Below are 24,460 nucleotides of genomic sequence, written 5' to 3'. Positions count from 1 at the left end.
TTATAATGTCAGAAAATTGTGAGTCAAGCCACTCTAAGTTGGGGACCATCCATACATAATAACACAGTGGAACAGTGATTTTTATCCTATCTTGATCCAAAAAGTGAAATCATTTCTCTTGTAAAACGGTGGGGGGAGGGGAATGGAAATTTTATGTGGCCCATAATAGTCTAGCAATGTCAATGTTATTCTATAGGAAACCAATGCTAGATAGATAAATTAGTACAGCAATTACATTTGAGTCTCACTGTTTTCATTTGTGTTTCTAGGCTCAAGATGGCTCTGTCTGGTACTTTTGTCATGGACATTAGAGGGTAATTAGTTTTTTTTTTCACCATGTGCCTCTTCTATAATCCTGGGGAGGAGAATATTTCACCTAAGTGAGGACTAAAGTTCAAGTAGGGTGAAGTATAAATCACAAAATATGCAGTGACTTAATTGATGAGTGAGGTAGTCTTTTTTAGTTCTATGTCAGAATAAGCTCAGAATATTAAATCCTGTATAACAATGTTTTAACAGCTCCGTCTCATAATAATAAAGCCAGGCCAAGAACGATGGTATGAGAGCATGTTCATCTCATATTTTATCATGAATATTTTAATTTCTATTAGAGCTTATCATGCAGAGTGCATAGTTAACTGAAAAGTGCAGATTATCAATGGAACTCATTGAAGTTAGTGATTTCCGTTTACTTTCTTCGATGCTTAAATCAAAGTTGTTAATTACGAATTAAGTTGGCCAAATTGTTTTCCCTCTTTTTCTTTCCCCCATTTTCAGTTCTCTAGAATAAAAATAATCATGAATTAGGCAACAGATCAAGAAGGAAAATAGAGAAAGGACTTGGATATTTCAGAAAATATTGTCTAAGATTTTGAACAGCAAACAAATTATCATTGTAATTCTTTTTTTTTCTCTTCTTAATTCTTGAGTGAATAGTAAATGTATCATAAACAGAAGCCCTCTTAAAATAGACACAATAAAATTAGAGATAAAAGTCAATAGAGCTTAGCTGTAATTTTTCAGGAATTTATTTCCATCACTTTTTATGTTCCATGTCTAGGCCATATTAGATGCTTTTGTTTTAGGTTAAATGTATTTTTGTAATTTCCCACATAACCTGTTCCAAATAGTTATGATGTATAGGTCTGGGTATCTTACTGCCTTCCTTAATTCCCTTTCAGATTTTCAAACAGTGTTTATAATTCATCACATTTTTTTTTCTATTCCTTGTTTGCTCCACTCCTTTGCTTTTAATGCTCCTTCTTTAGATGTCTCAGCCAAGAACTGCATCTTATTGACAGGGACGTAACTCTCCTGAATCTACGCTGGTTTTCTAGCCCATTAGTACCCTCCACCAGGCAAGTGTTGGAGCGCTGGAAATGAGGAAGCAGAGCTTTGGTTTACATATGCTGACGCGAACAACTCAGTTGCACCCATTATGAGAGCAACCACTCGGCTCCTGATGAGTGAACAGGTCATCCGGGAAGAAATAGAAACACAGAGAAATGGGCTCTCCGTGGGAGCAGGGCAGCAAGGTGCTGACAGCTTAATGAATGACTTGTCTGTGTCAAGAGGACACCTTCCAATGCCAAGAGCAAATATTTGGAAGAATAGGCAATGCAGGAAGTGTCCGTATGCTCTATGTATCAGACACTTAGATTGCCTGTATCACTAACATATGGGCAGAGCTTGAGGAATTTTATTTTATAATGTGCAACATCACCCTTGTCAGATACACTTTGAGATCCAGGGATTAATGGAGCCTGACACTCAGGGTAAAATGGGAATTCTACTGGATGTCCTGCGGCCGTGGGGACCTCGGGTAGAGGAGTTCAACCTGGAATATTACCCCTGTTTTTTACAGTTCTGACTCTAAGCTCACGTCTAATTTAATCACATATAGCTCCAGGCATCATGTCAGATGCAATGGGTAACTAGATAATTTTGTGAAATGCCTTCAGGTTAAAATTAAGTAGAGAAACCGTGACCGAGGAGTCAAACCATCAGACCAACAAGAGGTTCACCTCCTCTTTCTGAACTGAGAAATTGTCTACAGCATCACTGAAGGCCATAAGATGGATGAACTTTGTTAAAAAAAAGATATGCATGGACTGACTTCAGAGTTATAACTCGGATAACTAAGACAAATGTTTGTTTATTATTCGTCAGTCACTCACCTTGGTTGTGCTGGGTCTCAGGTGCAGCATGTGGACCTTTCGCCGTGCCGTGCAGGCTTCTCTCCAGTTGCGACACGTGGGCTCAGTAGTTGTGGCTCATGGGCTTAGCTGACCCGAGGCATGCAGGATCTTAGCTTCCTGACCAGGGATCAAACCCATGTCCTGTGCATTCCAAGGCAGACTCTTAACCACTGGCCTTCCAAAATAAATCATCATAGATAGATGACTGACTGTCTGATACAGAGGTTTTCAAATAGATTCCAACACACTCATTCACTGTCGCACTCTTGCTGGTGGATAAGTTTGTTCCCACAATACACAAAACATGGACACAAAGTATTATACTCATCCACCGCAGAGACCACTCCAGGATTTTGGCCGGGAGAGTTCCACGGACTACAGTCCATAGGGCCGCAAAGAGTCGGACAGGACTGAGTGACTTTCACTTTCACTTTTTTTTTTTCCACTTTCACTGCAGAGACTCATGGCCATTTGAGAATCTAATAAGTTGAAAGCGTGTGCACAGGCGGTTAGACCTTGTGATGTGTGTGTGTGTTTATTCACTCAGGTGTTGTCTGACTCTTTGCAACCCTGTGGACTGCGTAGCCCACCAGGCTCCTCTGTCCATGGAATTCTCCAGGCAGGAGTACTGGGATGGGTTGCCATTTCCTCCTCCAGGGGAGCTTCTCGACCCAGGGATTGAACCCAGGTCTCCTGCATTGCAGGTGGATTCTTTACCCACTAAACCATCAGGGAAGCCCCAGCCCCTGTGACATTTCCTATTAAAATAGTGAATTAGGGGCTGGGCAACCTGTACTCCCACAAAACCTCGAGGTTTCCATCCTGGAAATTTCTCGAATGCTGACTCATTAGCCAGATTACACCAAGCAAATGTCTCCCTCTCTTCTCCTCACGTGTTCATTCCCACTGGTTACTCACTGGGTTCCCAGGTCCAGGCTCAGCACTAGGTGGCTTGCTGCATGTTCTAACTCATGGCATACTACCTTCAGAGATACATTGGCCCAAATCCTAAAAGGCAGAGCCTCCAGACTGCTGTTCTTGCGTTTCCATTCCTTCTCTGGCAACTCTCCGAACAACAAGGGCTTCGCAGAGACTTGCTAAGCCACAGAACAATTCTGTAGAAATAAAGGGTCCAAGCCAGTGACAACTCCGAGAAGCTGGCAACCCAGAAGGCTCCCCTAGCGCTGCCCTGCCGGCTCTCCACATCTGGTGCAAACGACTTGGCTGAGGCGGCCGGTCGGTATCTGGCTTTCAGGTCATCAGAACAGCATCACTCAGCCTCCTGAACTGATCCAATTAGATCAGGGTTCGAAACACTATTGAAACACGGCTACTCTGACTTGTGGCAGAATAATGCGTCCCTGTAGTTCTGGCCAAGTGGTCTCCTAAAAGGTTTATTTTCCTTAGTCAGTGTTTTAATATGTGACTTAAGGAACGTGTGTGCAAAAGTGAGCACATAATTAAGCATAAAGGGGATTTTATGTGAAGCGTTCGCTCCTTCCTCTCTCACCGTGACCTTCATCCTTCTACCAGACAGAGCCCTGCCCTGCAGTGCGGGGCACCGCCAGGCTGGCGCCCCCCAGGGACCCCTCCACTCTCTATCGCCTGCGCCTCACCTGCCCACCCCTGAACACGGACAGTTACTTATAAACAGTTGTTGTTTAGTCGTGTCTGATGCTTTGTGACCTCATGGACTGTAGCCTGCCAGGCTCTCTATCCTCCACTGACTCCCATTTTTCTCAAGCTGATGCCCACTGAGTTGCTGATGCTATCTAACCATCTTATCCTCTGCCACCCCCTTCTGCTTTTGCCCGTTTATACATATGTCCCCTTAAATGAATTCCTTCATTTCCATCCTCTCTGCTTTCATCCCAGGTCACATTTTCATGATCAGTGATGTGTTCCATATTGTATAAGGTGCTTCAGCTAAGTGTACTTAGAAACCCTGCTTGGAGAAAAATGTGCTGAAAGTCTCTGTTCTTTGGCACTTAAGTTGGATGAGGACTTAAGCAACACATGCGTGTATATGCTCATATATGTGTGTGTGTGTGTGTGTGTACACACACAGATCGTATGTCAGATGAGTGTGTAAGAGGATGAATCTCCCATAACCGACATGTGCTGGCTTTAAAAATATGGCATCCGCTTGGACTTAGAATGGACTGGTAACGTGAGACACCCTGAAGCAGACCCCCTACGATGCTCCCATCTGGTAACAGCTGTAAATCACTCTCTATGTTGTGCCTGCTTTGGTTTGTCTTTGAACATTCTGGAAAGACTTGTTAAGAGAATATTTATGTGTGTGTGTGTGTGCTAAGTCACTTCAGTCATGTCCAGCACATCAGGCCCCTCTGTCCATGAGATTCTCCAGGCAAGAACCCTGGAGCGGGGTGCCGTGCCCTCCTCGAGGGGATCTTCCCCACCCAGGGATTGAATCCCTGTCTGTTGTGTCTCCTGCACAGGCAGGTGGGGTCTTTACTGCTGGGGCCACCTGGGAAGCCCCATTTAATAATATGTGTGTGTATATATATATATGTTTAATTGATAGAAACTTAAGCTAGAGACAATTTGTTTTCATGGTGGGAGTTTCTGAGCTTGATATATTCTGACTCATCTTTGAAAACCCTGCTGGTAAACAGGCTTTGTTTTTTGTTTTTGTATTGATTTTGATTTTTTTTCCTTCCCCCTAGCCCTTTTCCTTTTCAGAAAGATTATTTGGCCACTCATCTGCTTCTCCCATTCTATCAGTTTCTGCTTCGATGCAGTGAGCCTTATACTATGGTTTCATTATAAACAGGGGGCAAATAGAATTGTGAAAAGAGGGGGGCCACCACCCACACACATCCCTGCCCATCACAGGGGCACGCACCCCAGATGGCTAGCGGGAGTCCACTGAAAGCGTCACCGCTTTGCTAGGACATGGACTCCTACCTGGTATAAAACCACAGGGGACCTGGAAGGGTGCGTTCTCTCAGCCGTAGAACCTGACCTTCTACCACAGAAAGCAGTTAGGCCTCCTCTCTTCTTCCACTTCCTTTCGTTTCAAAGCTGGTTTGTGCCAAACGCACGTGGCAGAATCTCCGGCACGCCCAGTGTTCAGCCGGGAGACGTGCACGGTTGCTATCGCGAGTCATGAGCCTTCAGTCACCTCTTCCCTCCTGTACTCACATCCGCGACTCCGTCTATCCCTATCAGGTTCCCTCCAACGCCACCACTCACCACCTCGCATCCTACCCCCGCACAGCTCGGAACCCGCGGTCCGTCCGTCCGTCCCCTTTGCCCTGGATCTTCAAGCTTTGGGAGAGGGAGACTCCGGTTTTTCTTACATAGAAGCCTGGCAAAGCATCCCTCTCACCTTTCTTTCAGGCCGCACAGGCCGTGGGGCTGAGCAGCTCTGCGGCCAGTATCTCAGTCCTTGCTGGCCACCAGGCTGCCTGTGTTCCTGCGGTCACCCCTGCCCCTGCGTCCCAGCTCCCCTAAACCTTCCACAAGCCGGCCCCCTCGCCCCCCGTCTCACTAGGTGTCCTGCCACTGGCTCGGGAACTTCAGCTTCCTGCCCTGATGCCCCAGGGTGAACGGCACCCGTGTCCCTTCTCCAAGCCCTTGAAGAGGGAGCCCTCCTGCTGCATCAGACAGCTGCCCCCATCCTTACTCTTCAGCCCCCTTCTTCCTGAGTTGCAGACCTCAAGGTCCCCGCCTCTCTTGGCTTCTAAATAAATCAAACAACAAAGCACATGGTGAAACAAAATTTCTCTGACTCTCTGGTCTGCAATAATCTGATTCAAAAATCTAGCATTCTTACTCCATTCCTCTGTTCTTTTAATACATACCTTCAATTAATTATCCAGTTGTACAAACCAGTACTTCTCAAAGTGGTTATGACCCAACAGGGGACTGTGCTCAGAAGCAGCAACCCTCCTGTGGTCGGAGGTGTGGACGGTCTGTCTGCCCCTCTAAGGGGCCCCCAGGGCCGCTGCCACTGCTGCGCGTGGACCACCCTTCCTGCGGCAGGGCTACAGGGGTCTCCAAAGTCCTCCTTGAGATCTCAAAAGCAAATTAAAAAAAAAAACAAGATTGTTTTTCATTCAGTTCAGTTCAGTTCAATAGCTCAGTCGTGTCCAACTCTTTGCAACCCCATGGACTGCAACATGCCAGGCCTCCCTGTCCATCACTAACTCCTGGAGTTTACTCAGACTCGTGTCCACTGAGTCAGTGATGCCGTCCAACCATCTCATCTGTCGACCCCTTCTCCTCCCACCTTCAATCTTTCCCAGCATCAGGATCTTTTCAAATGAGTCAGTTCTTCCCATCAGGTGGCCAAAGTATTGGGGTTTCAGCTTCAGCATCAGTCCTTCCAATCAATATTTGGGACTGATTTCCTTTAGGATGGACTGGTTGGCAGAGAAGGCAATGATGGCACCCCATTCCATACTCTTGCTGGAAAATCCCATGGATGGAGGAGCCTGGTAGGCTGAAGTCCATGAGGTCACTAAGAGTCAGACATGATTGAGCAACTTCACTTTGAATTTTCACTTTCATGCATCGGAGAAGGAAATGGCAACCCACTCCAGTATTCTTGCCTGGAGAATCCCAGGGATGGGGGAGCCTGATGGGCTGCCATCTATGGGGTTGCACAGAGTCGGACACAACTGAAGCGACTTACCAGCAGCAGCAGGACTGGTTGAATCTCCTTGCAGTCCAAGGGACTCTCAAGAGTCTTCTCCAACACCACAGTTCAAAAGCATCAATTCTTCAGCGCTCAGCTTTCTTCATGGTCCAACTCTCACATCCATACATGACCACTGGAAAAACCATAGCCTTGACTAGATGGACCTTTGCTGGCAAAGTCATGTCTCTGCTTTTTAATATGCTGTCTAGGTTAGTCAGAACTTTTCTTCCAAAGAGTAAGCATCTTTTAATTTCATGGCTGCAGTCTCCATCTGCAGTAATTTTGGAGCCCCCCAAAATAAAGTCTGTCACTGTTTCCACTGTTTCCCCATCTATTTGCCATGAAGTGATGGGACCGGATGCTATGATCTTAGTTTTCTGAATGTTGAGTTTTAAGCCAACTTTTTCACTCCTCTTTCATCTTCATCAAGAGGCTCTTGAGTTCTTCATAGTTTATATCCAATCAATTTGTTTGTTTATCATAGTTTATAGCCAATCAATTTCATCTGATTTGAGAGGACAATCTAATCTAACATTAGTAATTCAGTCACTGCCTTGTATTGATGCCCGAGCAGGCTCTATATTAGACTTATGTACTTATCTTATGACAGCCTTCCCTGGTGGCTCAGATGGTAAGAAACCTGCCTGCAATGCAGGAGACCAGGATTCGATCGCTGGGTCGAGAAGATGCCCTGGAGGAGGAAATGGCAACCCCTCCAGTATTCTCTCCTGGGAAATCCCTGGACAGAGAAGCCTAGCAGGCTACAGTCCATGGGGTCACAAAGAGTCGGACACGACTGAGCGGCTAACACTTTCACTTCTTCACTTCACCTACCTTATGGCATCGATCCTTACAATTCTCATGAAAGTAGAGATGAGCAAACTGGAGTTTAAAAAGATTAAAATAATAAAATAAAGGGGTTAAATAACTTGCTTTGGGCCAAACTGACAAAAAAAGAAAAAATGGTTTTGAATATAATTATTGTAATAACAGTCCCTGCTTCTTAACATATTTTAAATTTATTCTCCAACTATTTATTTTTATACTATTTTATGTGACAAAATAACTCTGTTGTCTTTATACATTGAAAAATATTTTTAATTTCTTGACAGAATAGGAATGAGGAAACACAACATTTAATTAAGTCAGTGTTCTTATAAATGAAAATGAAATTTGGTTCTGAGGTCAGGCTGGTTAGATTTGAATCATGGCTTTGCCTTCTAACATGTGACCAAGTTTCTTAATCTTTCAATTTTCTCATAAGAGACAGGGAAATAGTAAAATTTTTCTCTTTTGTCGTAAAGATAAAAAGAGATAAACTTCTAAAATGCCTATAAAATAAACTAAGACATGGCAAGTGATTAATGCAAGTCAGTGGTTATTATTACTATTATTTTGGAAAAAAAATTGTTCCTGGAATAGTGACTTTGATTACCCTATTGAGACTGAAATACATGATTCAGCCAAATGATGTATCAATTTGGTTTGTTAGTTCTGTCCACAGACCAAGTCTGCAAAATCCCCTGGTACTTGAAATTCTACAGACCAACTTCTCCCCCATCTCTAATCCCTTCCAAGAAGATAGAGCAGCTAATGAATTAGCTTGATCTATCTCCTTAAGCTTTACTGTCATCAGCAAATTACCCCTAAGAATATTATAAATGGACTTTACAAATTAGAAATCATGTCCTTAAATTACTTCCTTCCTCTCTCTATTCTCTTATTTCAGAAACTAGCAAATCTACAATCAATCAACTTAGCTCTGTCAGAGAAAATTTAATCCGGCATTTCTTATCCAGAACTGTGTACAAAAACCTCCTTCAGTGAGATGTGTAGTTTTGTTTGCTAGGATTAGCCAATGGCTGCAACTACAACAGTTATTTAAAGAAAAGTAAAAACTTGGTCATTCTACCATCAGAGGATTTGCAAGGTGAGGATTAGTGAGATTTTAAATTCCTGCGATACTTGTTGATTTAGTTTGGAGACCTGCCTGAATTGATGTAATTGACTAACATTTCTTTTTCTACCTCACTGTATAAAGATGTGTATATGCACAAGAACATTTTAAATACTTAGACGTGAAACTTGGCAATAATTCTATCAACCAAAGCAGACAGATGATTTTTTTTTTTATACTGACACACTGAAACAATCTCATATTTTCTTTCCACAAACGACAGATTTGCAAAGCTGGGGGTTGTCACTGAAGGTATGAAATAAGAAAGTTTAATCATTTTCATTAAGTGTCTCTCCCACTATTATGGAGGGGAAGTTAGTGCTGAAACAGTAAACCTGTGTTTCTTTATAGGAAACTTCTGAATGAATGCCAGAATTTAATTCTACTTCATTTTAGCTATCATCTACAATTTGGGATAAAAATCAACATAGCAAAGGAATGTATAATTACCATTGTCATTTTATTATAATGAAAATGTGGTTTGCATTACTGTTTTGGCAGCGTGCATTTTGTTTATAGATTTCTTCCTTCACTTAAGGCTGCCTACAGCAATATCTGCATAAGAAACACAGCTCTTAAGGCTCCGCCATGGCCTCTGTCTGCTCCCTGGTTCAGATTTCAAATGTTTCTGCCCCTGTAAGTTTCCTCTGCATGAAAACCATTACAAGTGGAGGCTAAATCTGCTTAAATACGGCAGGAAGAAGGCATACATATACTATATTCCTTTCCAAAAGCCCCTGTAAAATAATTTAAGGGAATAGAGGAGAAAAAAACTCAAATCTCACAAAAATAAGCAGAATGTGTCCTGAGAGAACAGTGTTACAATGTTATAAAAATATACAGTGGTATAAAAATAAGATAGGGTCGTGATAACTGACTTAGCAAGATCAAAAAAGCTGAATTCTAATTAGATATCAGAAAATCTATGAAGCAACCTCATGTGTAGTATAGAAATCCCCCTGCCAGACCTGGAACTGGAGCAAAAGGAGTTCTTCCGATGAGAGCAGAAGGTCACTAAGTCATGTCTGAACCTCTGTGACCCCATGGATTGTGCCAGGCTCCTCTGTCCATGGGATTCTCCAGGCAGTACTGAAGCAGGTTGCCATTTCCTACTCCAGGGCATCTTCCTGACCCAGGGATCAAACCCACATCTCTTGTGCTTTCTGCACTGGCAGGCGGGTGGGTTCTTTACCACTGTGACACTTGGGAAGCCCCCCCAAAAATATGCTATGGGCCAGATATGGCCCAGTGTTGGACTGTAGTTTGCCAGCTGGTGGGATGGAAGATCACGAATGACGTATACCTGCCACTACAACCAGTCCTTCAAAATTAAAAACAGCAGATGTCGTCTGCTTATAAACTATAGAGAAGAGAAACTGCAGGCATCCGTAAATGCACAGAATCATAAAGAAACAGTCTCAAAGAGAGCTCCCATCCTAGATGAGAGAGAGAGAGAGAGAGAAGTCGCTCAGTCATGTCCGACTCTGTGATCCCGTGGACTGCAGCCTACCAGGCTCCTCTGCCCATGGGATTTTCCAGGCAAACATAGTGGAGTGGGGTGCCATTTCCTCCTCCATCCTAGGTGAGCAGTTATCAAAAGTTGCTTCCTTCCTAGGGCCGCTGTCCATGACTAGGCGCGTGCTGGTAGAGGACTATGCCTGGCAGAGGCAGAGGTCCGTGCTAGAGCAAGGAGAAGCCAAAAGCCATTTTAGCAGTCAGGCAGGCTAGCTCAGAGTAAAGTTCACAGTCAAGTTTCCCCATTGATCGCCAACCCCACTAGGCAATTCATCTTCCTATTTACATACTAAATGAAGTGAAGTGAGTGACGTCGCTCAGACAGGTCTGACTCTTTGCGACCCCATGGACTGCAGCCTATCAGGCTCCTCCGTCCATGGGATTTTCCAGGCAAGAGTGCTGGAGTGGATTGCCATTTCCTTCTCCAGGGGATCTTCCTGACCCAGGAATCGAACCCGGGTCTCCCGCATTGCAGGCAGACGCTTCACCATCTGAGCCACCAGGGAAACCCACTAAATGAAGGGAGCCAAGCAGCCCTTTTAACCATTTTGTGCTGAGATTGACCTCATGCATCTCAGACATCCAGGCTATCTAGGCAACCCTGCGTAGAGTCGACCAGGTCAGTGCCTCTTCATCACAGCACAAGACGCACCTAAACCTGGCTTGCATCTTGACAGTGTTTCAAGTAATCACAGACTACCATCCTGGCATGGGTGGCTGTCAGACACCCGAATGCTGGCCGTTCTGCAAAATCTCCAGATCTCCACGTGTCCTTCCTGGGAGGAGCAGCTCAATGAGAGACAGGAGAGGGCGGGGCCGGGGAGTGAGAGCCCTGTACTTTTGAACTCCAGAGGCAACTCGGGAGAAGGGTTGCTAGACTCACTTCTGCAGGAGTCACTTCTTATTTCAGTCCGGTGGCTTTTCTGGGAGGAGAGACAGTGCTGTGGTCTCCTGCAGGAGAAGGCAAACATCTGGACTTGATCTTTCCCAATTTAGGAAAGAACTGCCGTCAGCGGCTGGCAGGCACTCATGAGGGTGTGACGGGGGATGAGCTTCACCTCTCAAGTTTGCTGAAAGGTTTTTGTTTTTGTTTTTGTTTTGTATACACACACACATGTTCATATACACATACATACGCACATCCACGCATATATACATACATACATATATATATGAAGATGATTATAAAGAGTTCTGTGTGTGTGTTAGTCGCTCAGTCGTGTCTAACTCTTTGCAGTCCAGTGGACACTAGCCCATCAGACTCCTCTGTCCATGCGATTTTCCAGGCCAGAATACTGGAGTGAGTTTCCAGTCCCTTCTCCAGGGGATCTTACCAACCCAGGGATCCAACCCACGTCTCCTGCATTGCAGGCAGATTCTTTATCATCTGAGCCACCAGGGAAGCCCATAAGAGGTCTAGATAGAAATACAGATAGGCTTTTTATTACATATATATTTCTTTAGTTTGGTAAGTAGAAACAGTTATTTAGCCATGGAGACAAACTGAGAACAAATCCATGCTTATGTGCTGATCGCCATTTGCAATACTGAGATTATCCCTTACTGTGCCTTTGTCCCACAGAGATTACACCAGTGATTGAAACTGTCCCTTGCTAGGACCAAAGTGCAGGTATCCCAGGTGGCTCAACAGTTAAGATTCCTCCTGCCAATTCAGGAGACACAGGTTTGATCCCTGCATAGGGAAGATCTCCTGGAGGAGGAAATGGTAACCCACTCCACTATTCTTGCCTGGTAAATCCAGTGGACAGAGGAGCCTGGCAGGCTACATACAGTCCATGGGGTTTCAAAGAGTCTAACAGGACTTCGAGACTAAACAACAACGAGGATAAAAATGCTTGTTAGGCTTCTTCTCTTTTAGTTTAAAAAAATTTTATAGTAGGGCCTTGTTGGTTATCAGTGTTAAATATAGCAGTGCATATATGTCAATCCCAAGATCTCAGTATATCCTTTACCCCCTCTCCCTTCCCTGAAAATGTTTCTCCCTGATGAGAGCTTGTTGACTCTTAGATGCACTGGTGTGGTGTTTGCTACAGTTTGTAGGAATACAATATGGTTTATAAGGAATCATAGGCCAGAAGCTATTCCCTACTTGTTTATGAAAGAGCACTCGTTTTGACCTAGATATTGCTTCCCAAGGATGCCCACACCTGCTCCCCAGGGGAGAAGGCTGCTCTATCCGGGTGATGCTCAGCCGCATGCTGGTCTTATCTTCACACCCACCATCCAGAGCCTGCAAGACGAGGACCATCGACAGCACCGGGCACTGGGAAAGCCAGCTTCCCCTTCCTGCTGATAACAGGGAGACGCATGAATCGGCCTTCTCAACCACCCGCACAGTGTCCAGCCAGGGCTTATCTTCAGCCTTAAGGAAGGAAAAGCTGAAGTTGGCTGAAAGCATCGCTTTCTTCTCTCCCCCTTGATATCCTACAAGTCACCAGGGGAGCCGAATATTGTGAAATCCTGTCATGAAACTGCAGGCTGATAAACTGAAAAATAAAAACAGATGTGGCACCGGGAAGGCTTTGGGACATTTGTTTCTTGCTTTGGACTGGTTCAAGGGCTGGGACTTTAACCCTACTCCCACTCGGAAAAATCTAATATATCCTCTGCTTCTGACAATCACAATCCTTGGATAGCTCACATCTTTGGATAATCACTTCTCCCACACTGAAGTCAAAATAAAGTGATGGGAAAATTCAAAATAAAAATAATAAGTGACATGTATTGCATATGTCTGTGCCAAACACTCTGCAGGCAATATTTCATTTAAATGGAGAAGGGGCAGAAAACAAACAGTACAGAGCCAGGAGACGTGGAGTCAGTCGGAGCCTAGCTCTGGCTCTTGCTGGCTGAGAAGACTGAAGCAGCTTCCTCTACTCAGCCTTTTCTAGGTTTTCATCTATGCAGTGCATAGATGTACACTTCCCTCTTTAGGAGATGACGTTGGTAAACCTCTTGGAACAGTGTCTGCACCAACCTCCATAAATGTAAATTATTAATCATATTATTAACCACTTTGCAGACAAAGGTCTGTACAGTCAAAGCTATGATTTTTCCAGTAGTCATGTACAGATGTGAGAGCTGGATCATAAAGAAGGCTGAGTGTCCAAGAATTGAAGCTTTTGAATTGTGGTGCTATAGAAGACTCTTGAAAGTCCCTTAAACAGGAAGGAAATCAAACCAGTCGATCCTAAAGGAAATCAACCCTGAATATTCATTGGAAGGACTGATGCTGAAGCTCCAATACTTTGGCCACCTGATGTGAAGAGCTGACTCACTGGAAAAGAGCCTGATGCTAGGAGGGCAGGAGAAGTGGGTGACAGAGGATGAGATGGTTGGATGGTATCACCGGATCAAGGGACATGAGTTTGAGCAAACTCGGGGAGATGGTGGAGGACAAGGAGGCCCAGCCTGTTGCAGTCCATGCAGTCAGAAAGAGTGGGACACGACTTAGCAACTTTAACAACAATTTTATTATAATGCAACAAAATAGGTAGTCTCATTAAGCAATCCTCATGTTTCACAAGAAAAGCTGAATCTCAGTGAGATAAAACCATACGTGAACCACTACTCAGAATTGAAGTCCCTGTCTGTAGAACTCCAATCTCTGAGAATGACACCGTACAGAAGAGCTTTCAGGGCAAAATCAAAGGGAGACCCCGCCAACCCAGGAACATCACAATGATTTCCATATATGTCTGGGTGATGTAGATAAGCCAGACATCAATCTCTGAATTTGCAGACTTGGGCCTGATTCTACAGATTTTTCTCAACTTTCTACTGGTTCCACGAAGGCACAACTGCTGTTATCATCTCATGATTTGAGGAAGAAATGGGCCAGCTTTGCTGCTCTAGGTTCCCTGAGAGTAAAAGAAAAGCTCATCTCACGGACAGACTAACTCTGCTTCTCCAGAGACTTATCACACAGGAGTCTACTGGCTACAAGTTATCGAAGACCCAGCCCACAGTGGATGAGCTATAAAGGGCTTGTTATCTCGTGACAAGAATTCCCAAGAAAGGATGTGTCCTCTGGCGGGGCAGCTCAGGAACTCAAGGATTTCCATGCTTTTGCTCCACTGCTCTTAGCACGATGCTGCTCTTTAGTCACGAAGTCATGTCTGACTCTAGGATCCCACCATGGACTATATCCTCCAGGCTCCTCTGTCCATGAGATTTCTCGAGGCAAGAATACTGGAGTGGGTTGCTATTTCCTTCTCCAGGGCATCTTCCTGACCCGGGATCAAACCCATGTCTCCTGCATGGGCAGGTGGATTCTCTACCACTGAGGCCTGGGATGTCCCTTCTTAGCATATTTGCCTTTAATCCCAGCTTTGTCTTCTCCATACAGTGTTATGATGGTGGGAACATCAGACTAATTTTTTTTTTTTAATTGGAGTATTTGCCGACTAAGGTCCATCTAGTCAAGGCTATGGTTTTTCCTGTGGTCATGTATGGATGTGAGAGTTGGACTGTGAAGAAGGCTGAGTGCCGAAGAATTGATGCGTTTGAACTGTGGTGTTGGAGAAGACTCTTGAGAGTCCCTTGGACTGCAAGGAGATCCAACCAGTCCATTCTGAAGGAGATCAGTCCTGGGATTTCTTTGGAAGGAATGATGCTAAAGCTGAAACTCCAGTACTTTGGCCACCTCATGCGAAGAGTTGACTCATTGGAAAAGACTCTGATGCTGGGAGGGATTGGGGGCAGGAGGAGAAGGGGACGACCGAGGATGAGATGGCTGGATGACATCACAGACTCGATGGATGTGGGTCTGAGTGAACTCCGGGAGATGGTGATGGACAGGGAGGCCTGGCGTGCTGCGATTCATGGGGTCGCAAAGAGTTCGACACGACTGAGCGACTGAACTGAACTGAACTGATAACTGCTTTACAGTGTTGGGTTAGTTTCTGCTGCACAACGAAATGAATCAGCTATAAGTGCACATATACCCCTTCCCTCTCAGGCTTCCCTCCTACCCCAGCCCACCCCTCTTGGTCATCACAGAGCACCCAGCTGAGCTGAGCTCCCTGTGCTACTCAGCATCTTCCCACTAGCTGTTTTACACACGGTAATGCGTACCTGTCAATCACGACCCCCCTCACAGACAGCTTAGACTCGCGACTCATTTCTGATCAAGGGTAGAAGACAGTGACCTATGCGCTTTCAGAGGGGACCTCTCTTTCTGTTTTCCTCCATCTTTGCACTCATTAATGACGGCAGAGTGGAAATCTGGGAGCAGCCTGGGTCCCATATGCAAGGGTATACCATTTTGACACTAAATTGCTTGCTATTACATAAAAGAAAATGACTTTTTAAAAATCTCATTTAAGCAATTACTCCTTTCATCCTCTTCTACTTGCATGGCAGTCGATGTTGTAACGACCAGATCCCTGTCAGTTTCCCATAACCGACATTCGACACCGCAGCTGGAGGGATGGTTTGAGGGTCACCATGGTGTTCTCCTGCCAAGGCAGCCACAGCTTTCATTGCACTGATGCACCTTCTAGCCCCTGCCTACATGCCATCCGCGTCACACTCTGCTGTCCTGTACTTACCCCATCCCAGAAATCCTGAACTTCTTTCTGTTTCCCAAAGGGAGAGACAAAGCAACCATAAAATCCTGTCCTAACTTCAGGACTCGAAGCTTCCTATTTTTCGTACAGTCACCTTTTGGACCCTCAGCTTGCGCTTCTGCTCAGATGCTCAGTTGTGTCTCTTTGCAACACCATGGATTGTAGCCTGCCATGCTCCAGAATCCATGGGATTCTCCAGGAAAGAATACTGGAGTGGGGTGCCAGGCCCTCCTCCAGGGGATCTTCCCAACCCGGATGGAACCCACGTCTCTTATGTCTCTTGCGTCTCTTGCGTCAGGAGGAAGATTCTTTACTGCTAGCACCACTTGGGAAGTCCCAGGACCTTCAGCTACCAGCTCCTAAGTGAGGTCTTTCCTGACCCTCCTTTCTAAAGGACACCTCATCACCTCTCATTGCCTTGTTTTATTGGCTCAAGACTCTTAATGGAATCTGAAATTTTTTTTAGTTATTTGATTACTTATTTATTTTATGCTTTTCATCATTAGACGGTAAGCACCAGAAAAGTCAAGACCTTAAACACTTAGAGGAGGTTTGCGAAAGCACAGCTTAATGTAGTTTGTATATTCTCCAGCTTTTAGCTTAATTTTCTGGATCTATTTTCATGCTATTCCATAAGCATTCAGATTGCTTGAGGCTGTGTGTTCATTGGAATCTTATTACATAAATGATTTTGTGTTCCTCTTTTATGCATTTGAAGGTTTCCAATAGACCATGCTTAAGTCACTGTAGTAATCAGAAACTAAGGGAGTTTGGAAATAAAATCATAAAGAAACTTAGAAGGATTAGGGGGAGAAAAGCAGCTAATTGGGAGAATAAACATCCAAAATGATGTCTAATTTGGTTGAAAATAACCAGGATCTACTGCCTGACGCTGGTAAAAGATTACTGAAGCTCTTGACTCCTGGCTTAATTTGCAGTCTGACCTGAGGGAGACTGTTAAAGTTCTCATAAGTCGGGTGGACACTTTCTAATAAATGCCTTGCGGATCTTAAGGTACAACAGTTTCAAGTCTCCAACACTGGAGAACTCTTCGGAATGTTTTCAGTTACCTTTCAAAATTAAAACCAGCTCTGCCTGTAGTGCACTTGTTTTGTTTGAGTGTGAAAGCAGTCTCAACAAGAGCTCGCGTGAAGGCAAAAAATTTGGGAAGTGCAAATGAAAAATCAGTTTTGTGTTTACCCGCATAATGATACTCTAGCAACTGTGCTGATTTTTTAAAAATCTGTCTTTTCAAATGTATTTAAAATATCATTTTAAGCATGTTTCCTTTCTTCATTCACTCAGTTGACAACTGCTTTCTGCCCACATGCTGCGTGATTGGCAACACAGGAGTTAAAGCTTCAATATTTGGATGATGAACGGATAAAGGGATGTTCAAAATAGAACCAGAAAAGCAGTTCCTTGGAAATTTTGCATGCCCGCATTAAGTCACATCATTCTATAGATGTTTTCTGCCAGCTTTTTAGTGTTTCAAGCCTGTTTTCACTCTTTTTTTCCTCTAAGCAGATTTAACCTTAGAGACCAAATAATGATATCCTTCCTAAAAGGAAAAAAAAAAATGTTTCCTCAAATTACTTCAGCGGACTTCCGCTGATGTTTTATTTTCAATAAACCTGGAGGCAAATAGCCACTTCTGAACTCTGCACTTTGCCCTGTGAGTTTCACAACCTGGCGGAAGGTCAACACCAGAGTCACAGTGTTAGCAAAAATGAAAATGATATGCACAAATTGTTATTTATCCAAGTCCCTGATTTTGTTTACTGAGTTTAACATAAACTTTGTCTTTTGATTAAAAGCAAATGTTCAAGTTCTCTGTAGGGACCTGGTGTTCTAGGTGATTAAATCCTAAAAAAAAAAAAAAAAAAAAAAGCTGCAAAGGGCCAGAATTAACTGAGAAAGGCAGATCCCTTGCAGGAGTTCCTTTGGTATTAAATAGCAGAAGATAATGACCAGGTTCTGTGAATATGTGGAACAGAAAAGGGATGAAATCACAAAAGACATGCTTTACTTATTAAGTTCTTCAGAAAAGGGTATCATTCAAAACAATTGGTATAATATACCCAAATTAATAAAAATGATCATCCTTTTGAGTTATTCTACTTCTTGAAATTTACCAAAGTGAAATAATCAAAAAAAGTAAATACAGATAATGTCTTTTCTGATTATGACTCTCTATTCCTTACTGAAATACCAGTATTAAAAGTAAAAAAAAAAAATTATAATTGGAAACTAAATGAATAATGATCATATTAATTTATTATAGAAAATAAACCCATTTCAAGTATTTTATAGGATATTTCATTAACTGAGAAAATTGCCAATAAATTTCATGTATGTGAACAGAGCAAGCTGCTAAAACTATGTATCCAAAGTGACTGACCATTTATAAAATCTACAAATTATATGTAAATGTATATACATGAATTAATTGGCCTATTTTTCTGGTGTTGCATGTACAGATAATTTTAATTTTTCTTGCTATATGTTTTTAATTTTTTCTCAAAGAATATATGTTGCTTTTATAATGAAGCTGCTGCTGCTACTGCTGCTAAATCACTTCAGTCGTGTCTGATTCTGTGCGACCCCATAGACGCCAGCCCACGAGGCTCTCCTGTCCCTGGGATTCTCCAGGCAAGAACACTGGAATGGGTTGCCGTTGCCTTCTCCAATGCATGAAGGTGAAAAGTGAAAGTGAAGTCGCTCAGTCGTGTCCGACTCTTATCGACCTCATGGACTGCAGCCTACCAGGCTCCTCCATCCTTGGGATTTTCCAGGCAAGAGTACTGGAGTGGGCTGCCATTGCTTTCTTCGTATAATGAAACAATGGTTGTTAAAACTGGAGCTTAGCTGTTTATATTATTTTCCAGACACAAAAGGAACACCTGTTGAATTTATCAAGATCCTCCATATTTTATTATGTCTAAAGAAGCACACAACAATGGATTCCTTACTCTATTGTTTCTCCTTTTTTGGAATTCCTCACTCCTGAGAGAGAAAACTTTAACTGTTAAATTAAAAACTATTAATAAATACCTATGATATCTTCAGCTTTGACTGTAGATATGGCTAGGAAATTTTAGAAGTTAATAATTCTTGTCCTCGAGGAGTTTACTATCTTGCTGGGGAAAACAGACTTAACTATTTGAAGTATTTACAGAATAATTAATGGACAATTTGTGTGGTCCCAATCAACTGTGTGGTCAATTTCCTGAATTTTTCCTCTTCTCAGATGAAGTTAAAGCTTAAAAGAGTGGCAGAGATCTTGTGGAATTAATAACAAGAATATATACAGTGAAGCCGCAATTAAGTTTATTACTTTGGATTGAGTGCAGCTCAAATTAAGTTCTTTAAAACACGCACATGAAATCTGTGCATCCTTTATTTGTTTTTAAATGTTAGGGAATTAAAAACATCCGATTACATCATTTAACACAAATTTATGAATTCCAATGAAAATAAAACGCTAAATTAAATAAGAATCCAGTCTCATACCAGAGGCAATTTAAGCACAACCCGCTGTCCAGTGTTTGGCGATTTATTTGTATCCATGATAGGAAAATGGGGACTATTGACTCAGTGCAAAGAATGTCCTTTCTAAGTGACTCTTCTGTGTTATGCCTTCGGGTCCTATGATTGTGTGTTGTCTTCATGCAAGTTCTAACTTAAAAATGAAACAAGACAAAAAAAAAAAAAAACTGAAAATGGAAAAAATAGAGACAAAATAAAAATCAGTGACAAAAGGCTCAATATCTGTTAGTAATTAAATATCACGTTGTTTCCTTGGAATTTAGCAGGCAAGAGATCACGTTTCACTCCATTAACTTGTTCTTTTTACTGCCCACTATTGGAAACAAAGAATGAACACCAGTTCCCAGATTCACATCTTGATAAAGTCGTGGCATCTTTACCAGTAAGATATTCTAACATCATCAATTTTTTTTTGATCAAAGATTGCATCATCCCTGATAATAATGGGGAAAGAATGTTTCAAAAATACAATGATGTTGACATGTACCTTGAACTTGACAGAGAAGCAACCGTGGGTTGACCAGTCCTCCAGCTGGAGTATAAAGGAGAGTCATTGTCTTATGACAACTTCAGGATAAGACATCACTCTGTTATTTTGCATCAGATTTCAAAGGGAGTGACAATACTCATACACGGCCATCTGCTGTAAGTAGATCAGTGTCTTTATTACCTTAGATGCCAGATTTTGCTCTCAGTTTACATTTATGTAGGGAAGTTTCACTACCCCAATCTTAATGACAAGAAGAAAAGGGAAAAGGTTGGCTTTATGTTTCTATTTTTCTGTGCAATTAAAACCCTGCACTTAAAACACTCACTTCTCATGCCTTTTACGTCACCTCTGCCTGTACACAGAAGTCATTTCCTATACGAAACCATAAGTCAGTTGTGATATTAAAATTCATTTCATTTGTTTTTAATGAAATGGGCAACTAGATATACCCTCAAGTGACATTAACGAGTCACTTAAGCATTAGGTGGCCGGGCTGTCCAGAGAAAAACTTTTCATCTTCCTTTCTGAATGCCTCATTTTTATAAACCAGAATCCAACATGCCTTCCCTTCTAGAAACTGGTCCAAAAGATCTCCCATTGTCTAAAGAAGCGTCCATATTTTATTTTTATTCCACTTATCATTTCTCCACTGCCAGAATGAGTTTTAGAGTAAGACAAAAAAAGAAAGAAAGAAAGCAGAGCACTGGAAACAAATCATACAAGCAAGCTCAAGGAGAGTGCCGGGTAGTATCGCAAGGTCCCAGCAAGATTGTTTTCCAGCATTGCCTGCTTCTCCATTACCAGTAAAGAGAGCTGCTTATAAAATAAACCACACACACAGACGGAACTCACAATTGGAACATTTAAATGATTATTTGCTTCTCTTTCTACCAGCTTGTAAAACATTATTTTCTTATTCTTCCTTAAATGGCCTGTGCTAATTACACACCGTGACCTCTGCCCTCCAAGTGCCTTCATTTATGGCCGCGCATTCCTTTCCAGGGCAGCTCAGGGTCTGGTTTACAGGATGCTGCTACCAGGCCCTCCCCTCCCGACTTCTGCTCCCCCAGGTCAGGAGCCCAACTCACCAACACAGCCCAGCAAAAGCATTCGTGTTTCAACAGAGATACGTAATTCACTGGAATCACAAGGAATAAATACAAAATTATATAACTGACACCTCCCTTTGAAATATCAAGCATATTCAGAAACACATTCATGTTGTGTTTCTTTCCTATAAGAGAGTGAGGAGAAAGAAGCATTTTAACCTAGGAATAAAGAGCTAACTTACTATTGTGAAGTCATTTCTTGAGGGATCACGTACGTGACTTTGAGTTGACTTTTTTAAGCAGTTGGAAGTTGGAAGTTTATAAATGGTGTTGAAACTTCCAGTCTCAGTCTTGCGTGATTAGAAACTGGCGAGGAATCAAAAGATAGATGTAAGATCCCCTGTCAATCTAAATTCATCCAAGGAAACGTTTTTAAGATGAGGTTACACTTGCCCTTCATTTTATTCGGGTCTAATACAAAGCTGGAACTCAGTTATCATGCATTTGGCCAATCACTGGACTCATCTCCACCTGATTTCCAGTACGTGAACAGTAGGCTTGATTTACACAAATTGACCTAACAAGTAAAAATCACTGGGGGCTTCCCAGGTGGCGCTAGGGTTAAAAAAATCCTCCTGCCAGTTCAGGAGATGCAAGAGAGGCACGCTAGACCACTGTGCCGGGAAGATCCCCTGAAGAAGGAAATGGTAACCCACTGCAATATTCTTGCCTGGGACATCCCATGGACAGAGGAGCCTGGCGGACTACAGTCCATGGGGTCATAAAGAGTCAGGCATGCCTGAGCACTCATTAAAACAGAACCAACTCTACAACTGAGGCATTTAGGAGCAGACTCAGCATTGCCATGTACAGGGGTGTGTACTTTAAACGATTATTATTGTCACTGGAAGTTCTGGTAACTTTACCCCAATTCTTTATTTATCTCGAATGAAAGTATTTAAGAAAGGTGAACTTGTTGGTTAATTACTTATGACCTTTAATCCATTTCCAGTAGCTGGATATGTCTATAGTGACCCTAAGTAAAAATTTCAGTTGGTTGCTAAATGATTAACATTTTTCTTTTCCGTTGCAAATATGCCGGAGAAAGAAGCAAATTTAAAAGAAGAGAGAGTGAGATCCTTCTGTGCTCATGTGTGGTGGGGCTGGTAGAGGTTCAGTCTCTCAGTCCTGTCTGACTCTTTGTGACCCCATGGACTGTAGCCCACTGGGCTCCTCTGTCCGTAGGATTTCTCAGGCAAGAATACTGGAGTGGTTATCCATCCCCTTCTCCAGGGATCGTCCTGACCCAGGGATCAAACCTAGGTATGTTGAATTACAGGCAGATGTTAACATGTAAAACTATGTAATGTCTGTCATTTTAATAAAATCTCTATTACAGCCAATACATCTGTTAAGAACACTAGAATGCAATAACTTGAAGTCAAATTTGATTAATCAAACTGCTTTTTAGAAGAAAGAATACAATTCAAATTAAATCGTTTTCAATTAAGAATGTCAAAATCTAGATTTACACAAATGATAAAAAAGAACTAAATAATTCATTTATGAAAGGGTCACTGGTTATTTCATTAAACCGTAAATACTTAATATATTTAAATATGCATATATGTGTGTATTCATATAAATAACTTATAATAATTTGATTTACAAGTAATTCTTCCACAGAGAGCATTATAAACTTATCCAATATCTTCCCTGTGGTATTTGCCTTTGTTTTCGATGCTTGTTTTTTTTTTTTTTTCCCTGGCTGCACTGCACAACTTCTGGGGTTTTAGTTCCCCAACTAGGGATTGAACCTGGGTCCTCGGGAGTGAAAAACACCACGTCCTAACCACTGGACCACCAGGGAATTCCCCAGTTAAGTGTTTTTTTCCGCAGATAACGTTTCAACATATGATGAATCTTTATTCCTCATCCCCTTGCATACTGTAAGGATGACAAGCGCTAAAATTCTGGGATACTGTTCTTCTTGGGATTGCTTGGGCTCTTTCTCCCAACCCGTGGACCAGCAATATGGACTCTCAGAAAAGAGGCCATTTACTGCCCAGTTGTCAGTGCATCTGGAAGCCTTGTCAAAACAATATAACTTTACTTTGTAACTTTTTGACATTGGTATTTATTGCACCTGTCTGTGGGCATGATTTACGACCTGTCTGGTGAATATTTCTCCTCCAGTTGGAGTTTACAATATGAGATAAGTGAAGCATTTAAAGGTCCGTGTGTGCCTTGGGATGGGAAAGGGACATTTCGTATGCATCCCTCCCTAACTCTCTGCTTCCCCCGATGTCATCATCACGCCCAAAATGGCCACCGTGCTACCCCGGTCCACTCAGGTCTTCAGAGAAAGAAAGGGGAGACGGATGGTCGAAGACTACATTTCCCACAATGCCTTTCACCGGGGACTAGCGGCAAGAAAGCTCATGGTCCCGGAGACATCCAATTGAAAACATGTGCTTGCTGTAAAGGAGAGCCCGGTTATCTTGTGTGTTTGTCATGGTGTCCTGGCTGGGACTCATCAGGGTTTCTATCGGTCACCAGAAAACACACTTCCCATTGGCAAAATTGCACTTATTTTAAGAGCAGCCATTCTAATTAAGTGGGCTGCAATCAAGAAAACTTCCTTGAGTGTCCCCTCTGGGTCTTGGTATTAGTTTGCAATTGTTTAGCAATTCCCCTTAATCTCATAAAGTGCACCCTCCAGATATGTTTTTGTTCTATGGTTTCATAATAAATGTAAGCCCTTCAATCTCTACTCTCCAAAATTTATATGAATGTGATTTATTTGGGGAAAATTCTATAATTTCTAATAAAATTTAACATTTTCTCCCCAAATGTTTGAAATGGGGGGGATAGCTTCTATTTCTTTGTCTGCTCAGACCTGCAGATTCTTTCTCTTCCCTGGATTCTAGTGGACAGCAATATTATCTTAAAAGAACACTGTATGTCATTTATGTAATTGTACAAGTGTGAACTTTTTGTACTTAAAAATTAAGGGAAAATTGAAATTAAAAATATTTACATGATGCTTTAAAAGAAAATATACAACGCCATAGGTAATTCTAAGTTAGTAATGCTTTGTGCAGGCTTCACAGGTGGTAAAGAATCTGCCTGGTGCTGAAGGAGATGCAAGACAGGAGGGTTCAGTTCCTGGGTCAGGAAGATCCCCTGGAGGAGGAAATGGCAACCCACTCCAGTATTCTTGCCTGGAGAATCCTGTGGGCAGAGGAGCCTGGTGGGCTGCCGTCCATGGGGCCGCCTAGAGTTAGACACACCTGAGCACACACACACACACAGTGCTTTTGTGCATTTCTGAGATTTCCCTAAGGACTCACAATGGAGTGCAGGTGAATGATCCCCTTACGGTTCATACATATATATATACACGAACTAGGAGTTAGCTGGGATTCCCTGGTGACTCAGA

General features: G+C 42.7%; 1 non-coding gene across 1 annotated transcript; it reads right to left on the bottom strand.

Annotated features, from left to right (window-relative positions):
• Positions 1–22,814: 22,814 nt before the first annotated feature.
• Positions 22,815–22,888, bottom strand: TRNAE-UUC. Its single transcript has one exon. It is a non-coding gene; the product is annotated as a tRNA-Glu (tRNA).
• Positions 22,889–24,460: the final 1,572 nt, after the last annotated feature.

The sequence above is a fragment of the Oryx dammah genome, unplaced genomic scaffold, assembly GCF_014754425.2.
Source record: "Oryx dammah isolate SB20612 unplaced genomic scaffold, SCBI_Odam_1.1 HiC_scaffold_8, whole genome shotgun sequence".
Lineage (NCBI taxonomy): Eukaryota > Metazoa > Chordata > Mammalia > Artiodactyla > Bovidae > Oryx > Oryx dammah.
The sequence above is the reverse complement of the archived record's forward strand: the minus strand, read 5'-3'. Positions and strand labels throughout refer to the sequence as shown.